The sequence below is a fragment of the Dendronephthya gigantea genome, unplaced genomic scaffold, assembly GCF_004324835.1.
Source record: "Dendronephthya gigantea isolate DGI-Jeju-01 unplaced genomic scaffold, DenGig_1.0 000444F, whole genome shotgun sequence".
Taxonomy (NCBI): domain Eukaryota; kingdom Metazoa; phylum Cnidaria; class Anthozoa; order Malacalcyonacea; family Nephtheidae; genus Dendronephthya; species Dendronephthya gigantea.
In genome coordinates, this window is record NW_021163454.1 from 1 (window position 1) to 6,863 (window position 6,863).

The window sequence follows — 6,863 nt, forward strand, 5'->3', positions numbered from 1 at the left end:
TGATGAATTGTTGGCTTGTAAGGCGTCAGTGAAGTGCCAGTTTGAATGTCATGGGAAGAATATTAAAGTCTCGCTATTCACAGCCGAATGTTTTATGCAATGTTTTCCAGCACGGAATTTGGTTTCATTGAAAGGCTCAACAGTGGCCGGTAAGTAAGATCATGCAGTCTTTTGTAGGCCGAAATTAGCGTGATAATTGGGGAGGGGATGCGTATTCATATATTCTCTTGTGCCCAACGGATTTCTTAATCTGTCGGACAGTCGGACAGATTGGTAGAATGAAAATATATGCTTCCCCCTTAATTTTCGAATCTAATTTCGGTCCTGCTTTTGTCAATATAAAGTAGCCACGTTTGAGATCTACATAATTTGTTTCGAACATTTTGTAAATTTGAAAGCTTAGTTTGTATCGATAATCTATTATCGCATGCAGTCCTCTATAGAAAGTTCATACCTCGCACGATTGTCTATGCATGCATGCAGTAGAGATAAAGTTTCATATGGGGTGTTGAAAATTGATAAAGTGGATTAACTCATAAGAATGTGAATATAATAGTATCACAAGAGCAACAGCATAAAATGCCTTACCCCTGCAGTCAAATTACTGTCATTGGGATTGAATAAGCACGGTTTCTATAAAACTAAATTGTAAAGCGTATTGAAAAAACTATGATTATTTGCCATGCATGCATGAGATTCGATTGTGCTTGTTTGCGCACCCGTGGCTTAGCAAATTGATCAGGCATTTAAATTATAAGAGTGGGTTTATTTCTAAAGGTCTTCTTTTTTCATATATACACCCTTATGCTGGTATTCATCATTGGTTAGGCATTTCAGCTACTTATTTGTGTTATCTGTGGTATGTTGTTGTTTAGTATACTTGAACATGCAGTATCCTATTAATTAAAAGAATACATGCATCAACAGCTGTGAGCAAACCTAGTGCATGTATATATATACACCCATTTGCAAAAACGTTGGCCGCAGATAGATAGATAGATAGATACTCGAAGTCTAATTAGAATTGCATATGATTACATTTGCATGGGATTTCAATCATATTAAACAACATGTGCAATTCTAATTAGATTTCGGGTATCTATCTATATATCTATCTGCGGCCAACGTTTTTGCAAACGGGCGTATATATATATATATATATTATATATATATATATATATATTATATAATATATTATATATATATAATATATATAATATATATATATATATATATATATACCACATGTAATATACACGCAGTATCAAAAAAGTGCAAACACTATATAGTTTCTATAGAATAAGTAGATCTTTGTCCTTCGGATAACACAAATTGAGTTATAATGCAAATTAGGAATATTATATAACTTCGGCTACGAATGGCTCAGCTGGCCGCAGAGCAAAGGCGAGAGTGCTTATCGTGTCAAATTACGCGAAAACACGCAGTGTTCAATAAAAATATTATTGTGTGTTTATGTACACAATTTACTTTGCTTGCATATGTTTTCGTTAGTAACACTAACCCTACGCCGTTACCGTAACCGTAGCATGATCAATTGTGTTTTACGCGCCCTCCATGGCCTTCGTTTGGTCTGTTTTAAAATTATGTAAATATCTGATTTCAAAAAGGTTTGTAGTTTTTTATACACCCTATGTACAATAAGGCTTAAGTCGCTTACTCGCTGCGTTAACAAATTTGTGCTGAGTTAACTCGTGCTGAGTTAACAAATTGATTCAGGGTTTGTGATATTTTCTGTGGAATATCTCCCTGGCAGCGCAAGTTTCTAATGTGTGCATATGGTTTTCAGGTTATGGTTTTCAAGTTATTGAACTGCCTCTTGATTGCTAACTTAGACAATATAGTTTTCGATTTTTTGTGCCCAATTCCAGTTGGAAGTATTTCATATATAAGCATGCAATATTTTCTCAAAGCCGTAGGAAACAAATGCAAATAAATTGGAGCAGAATAAATTTTTGCATGCTCGTAAGTGCCCTTTTTTTAGAAAGTGATATGAATTCAAGGAATAAAATTTCAGCTTTGAAATTTCAGCTTATTAAAGAGTATATCCTTTTTCGGCATACTGTAAGATTTAATTAATCAAAGTTAACGGGCGATTTTAAAGCGATTCAAAAAACCACTATCCGGTGGATAGCGCTTTACAACCGGCCTTGGAAGTCTTCGATAGTTTCGTTTTATATAATTTTTACCTAAATTAAACCAGTGATTAAACTTTTGCTTATTTCAACCGCTGCGAGTGTTAGCATTGTATGACTGTCAATCACAATGCATGTGTAATAAGTAACTAGCTTTTTCTTAAACGCAATTGTGAGTTGAGGATTTTCACCTTGTTGAAGCATTTGATGAAAATTATATGCGTGTAATGTGGTTAGTGCGCTTGTACATAGTTATAACGTGATTCGGTATTCTTAATCTCGCATGGGCTTGCACACGAAAATATATTCCCTTTTCATGCGTTCTTTGTTTCAGAGTGAAATGTCCATGATTGCATCAGCGAATTTGCCATTAAAACTTGCGTCGGATTTCTTAATTGGTGACATTTATTTTTAGTCCGTCTACGCGGCATGCCCTATAGATTGGAATTCTGCGCGTACAGCTGAATTATATACATTGCAGCCGGTTTGCATTCCCAAATTCTGTGGTGTAGGCGCCTTTCAATGACTGAAAGTGAAAAGCAATGTGTTCATGCACGGTTTTCATTTATAGTCGCTGCCGGGTTTCTCGATCAGAAGTATTCGGATTGGTAAATTTTCCGATGCACATTATGTTCCATTGTGCATGGCAGCAATATAGGTAATAAACATTGGCGGTGTATAACTGCATGAATGTAAAAATGATGAATGCCAAAAATAGGCTGGATTTATATTGCAATTATATACACTCGCATGTGCATGTCAAGGTTGATTCGCGCCAAAAATTTGAAAGTGGCGCGAATTATAGAATTAAAAAAATGGCGCGAATAGAATTTAAAAACGGCGCGAATAGAATTTAAAAACGGCGCGCTTATATAGCTATAATGGCGCAGTGTATACATGAGTAATTGAATATATTTGAAGTTATATGTACCAATTCATATAGCATATGAAATTTTTTACTCTAGATGGTTGTTATAATTAATAGCTAATTCTGATATCGAAAGGAGGGAATAAATGTTTCGCTACGATTTGAACATGCTACATATAAATGCAAGATATAAGATGTAAGTTGAATTGGTGTCCGTCACAAAGACATATCGTAACATATGCAAAGGAAAGATGTATTGATTGAAACATTTGTATTCCAATGGTTATGATTCGATTCATTGAAAATTCCAGTACGGTCAATCGATTAGCAATTGGGATAGTTCAGTGTTAATACAATGCAAATTTGCTGGTAAACTCGTATCATATCGTTCTTAAAGTTCTTATATTTTCCATACCTTATCTAGCTGATTTCCCTCTTCAAATCTTTCTTAACGTTTCGTTTTGAACGTTTATCTGTTTCTTCTGCAGGCTTTTCTTCTGTCTGTCTTCTAGCGTTGCTGGTTGCAAGTGCGCTTGGAAATGGTGATCGCGCAGTTTTTAATGCACCATTGCTGTAATACGATATTTCTAGTTAGTCATTTGGCGCCAAAAAAGTGCGCCAATTATTCATTCAAATAGTAATCCTCGGATAGAGGCCTCTAAACGTCGCAGTAAAATTTCTTACTATTGAGACAAGAAACATTTTAAGGCAACGTGCATGACAAGTAATGATATATCGTACAAGTGATTTAAAAAATGTTGAATAGCTTTGCTGTATCCTTTAGTGTAAATAGATATTCACGAGTTAACATGAGCTCTCCTATTTTAATACCGGTATCATTATGACTAATTTGGCTCACTTAAAACGCATGTTGCATTTATTTTTTAATGTTTAACGGTGAATTTATCGTGCATGCAAATAATAATTACAGAACAAGACAAGAACATGCAATTGGCACTTAAAACGCATGTTGCATTTATTTTTTTAATGTTTAACGGTGAATTTATCGTGCATGCAAATAATAATTACAGAACAAGACAAGAACATGCAATAGTTGGCTAATACTAAGTTCTAGGATCTTATTCTATTTCTTACTGGGAAAAAAACGGTAAAAAAATGTTATAAAATGATTCTCAGTTTTAAGACAAATACATTGTTTTATTTTTTCAGGCAAAGGAATATTTCATTACCTAAGAACAACCACAGTTCTCTGCTCATTTTGCTGTGGGGAGTCTGCATCACCAATAACGAAGGGCGAGTATTTAGAGGTGAGAGACAAGTAGCGTTAAGAAAAAATATCTTTGAATAAAAGCTATGTTACGCGGTGCAATTTTTCTTGCAACTTGCATTGCAATTCTACTTTTAAGAGATGTAAATTAGTGAAGAGTCTTAAATTAGTAAGTGTAAGAAACGCCACGAAGTGTAATAAAGACAAAAGTTCGGTAGTTGCCAAATTTACATCTCTCAAAAGAAGAATTGCATTGCAAGTTGCAAGAAAAATTGCACCGTGCATGTAACATGGCCTTAACATCATGTGTGGATTTTCGTGAGCCTGCATGATTCACAGTAGTCGTAATTCGTCGGCTACCTATGCATGGTATTCTTATGCGGCAGACAAAGCATTAACCCACTTGTTAATATTGTTATTCGACCTATCGTTAACAGAGATCCCGAAATTCTACTAGATACTCAATCGTGCATTATTAGTTATAAGTATACTTAATACTTGTTAAATTCTTGAATAATTAATGAAGTTTATACCCAACCAAATTTTGTGAATTAGGTCATATCACACGCTGTATACACCATACAATTAAGATGAAAAATACAACCACTAGTGTGTGGAACTGATTTGCATATTTATTAAAGCATCTCAAAGCAGCAATGAAATGGGCATTTGAAAATTTGTAAGCATGGGAGTATAGCGTAAATTAATTAGTTTTCTTTTACGGTTTAAAAGTTTCTTTTGTCCTCCTATCAGGGGAGTAACTATATAAAACGATAATTGGGGGCAGGTGAATATTCAATGTAAGCTATTGCACTTACAAAAGAAATCCGTCGGCTATATAAATTTTCACCCCACCCCCAATTAACGTTCTAATTGCGCCACTGCCTCCATGCACCATGCATGTGTATATTAGCTATATATCTACTTATTGATATTAGTTTCACTACATGTATTTGTCACTTTTTTATTGTAGAATGTCTGTCAAGAAAAGTAAAATTAAAGCCGTTGTCTATGGTAATGCCTCCATATTGTCAGGAAAGCAATTTACTGACGCTGTCAACAGAACACTGAGTTCATTGGTTTTTGTCATTTCCATACAACTCAATCCAAGGAGAATTTTCGTCTTCCCAGAAGCGGCATGCGCCAGGCAGAGTATAAACAACATTTATAAATGATGAGTTGCCAGACTGGTCACAGTTATTGTTTTCGGCAGAGACTTTAACGTAGAGAGACTCGTGTTCTTTGATGCTGATCCGGTGTCGTCGGCGTAAATGATCTGAGATTCTTGAAACTGGAATATTGTAATATCGACAGCCAGGTACATGGCAGGTTCTTCTTGCGTGACGGTCAGCTGAGGATTTTGTGCAAGTCCTTCTTATGGCACTTGGGGTTTGGTATTTTTGATGCTGCGCCATGGTAATAGACGGATGAACTCTTTTAAGATGCCTGTCAAGTCGTTTAAAGAACAATCCATGTTGTGTACAGCCCTCCACTCGACAAACGCCGCTCTGAGGCATGCTGTGTTACAGTATTGCTTGTGTTTATTATTAATGGTGATTATTCGTTCAATGTTTTGCAAGATGTATAGCTGTCTATCATATGACTCAGAATTCGAATCGACGAACGTTTTGGCGGGCTTTGTTTGTAAATTTTCCCGCGCCTTATTGTGGTCATTAAAATTCCTTTCCTGATATAGAATTACAAATCTGATGTTCAATCATTTAAATTTTTTTGCAACAAAACATTCCACAAAGCATTCCAAAGTTGATGAAATTGCAAAATCAAGTTTCTGTCATATTTCTGTCAGTATCATCAAATTTATGACATACCTGTGGTCTGATTATTTCTTCAACGTTTCACGAGATGTACAGAATGTCCGCAAAAAAGAACCCTTTTCAAGTTTTGTCAGAGTTTGAATGCTTTATCATTATGCCAAACAATTGCAGCTGTTGTGTAAAAATTGGAAAACTGAACCATAGACCTTACCATATAGTGATCAGGCGCGTTGAATTTCGAGCCAAAGCTTGATGGGGTCAGGGTTTCCACAATATTGACAACCACAAGGGAGGGAGGGATCTGTGTTAGTAAGATATATTATGCAATCTTTTCAAAAGTTCTTTATTGCTTTTTTTTGTCATTTCTATCTCCCTATGAGGACGGTCATATGCAAATAAGTTGTGGATGGGGTACATTTTTCCTGTAACATATAGCTGTGATATTTTCTACCAGTACACTTATTTTATTGCATTATACTCTAAAGGCAGAAATAAATCAACGCAGCTTTTGGCGGGCTCTCTTCATACATTTTCCCAAGCCGAATTTGGTAGTCCAGATTGCTCTACTAATATGTTCGGAATTACAAAAGGCTCTCCTTCAATGTTAATTGCCAAAGAGCATTCCAAAGGTGGAAAATTTGAAATCAAGTATTTCTGTCAACATCACCATATTTACGAGTCAAGGTTATAGTGGACATACCAAATCTAAAGCATGGGGTATATAATAGAAGATTTATTATTGTTTTTTGTGGCTTGCATGCATGCGTATCACTGTTTGTCAGAATAAAGATAATAATTTATTCTCGAATCTGCCGTTTTAAATACCTCGTAAAATTCGT

At 35.3% G+C, this 6,863-nt stretch overlaps 1 long non-coding RNA gene across 1 annotated transcript; it reads left to right on the top strand.

Annotated features, from left to right (window-relative positions):
* Window positions 1–7: 7 nt before the first annotated feature.
* On the top strand, window positions 8–6,863 carry LOC114543365. Its single transcript, XR_003690005.1, has 3 exons — window positions 8–149; window positions 4,192–4,289; window positions 5,223–6,863. It is a non-coding gene; the product is annotated as an uncharacterized LOC114543365 (long non-coding RNA).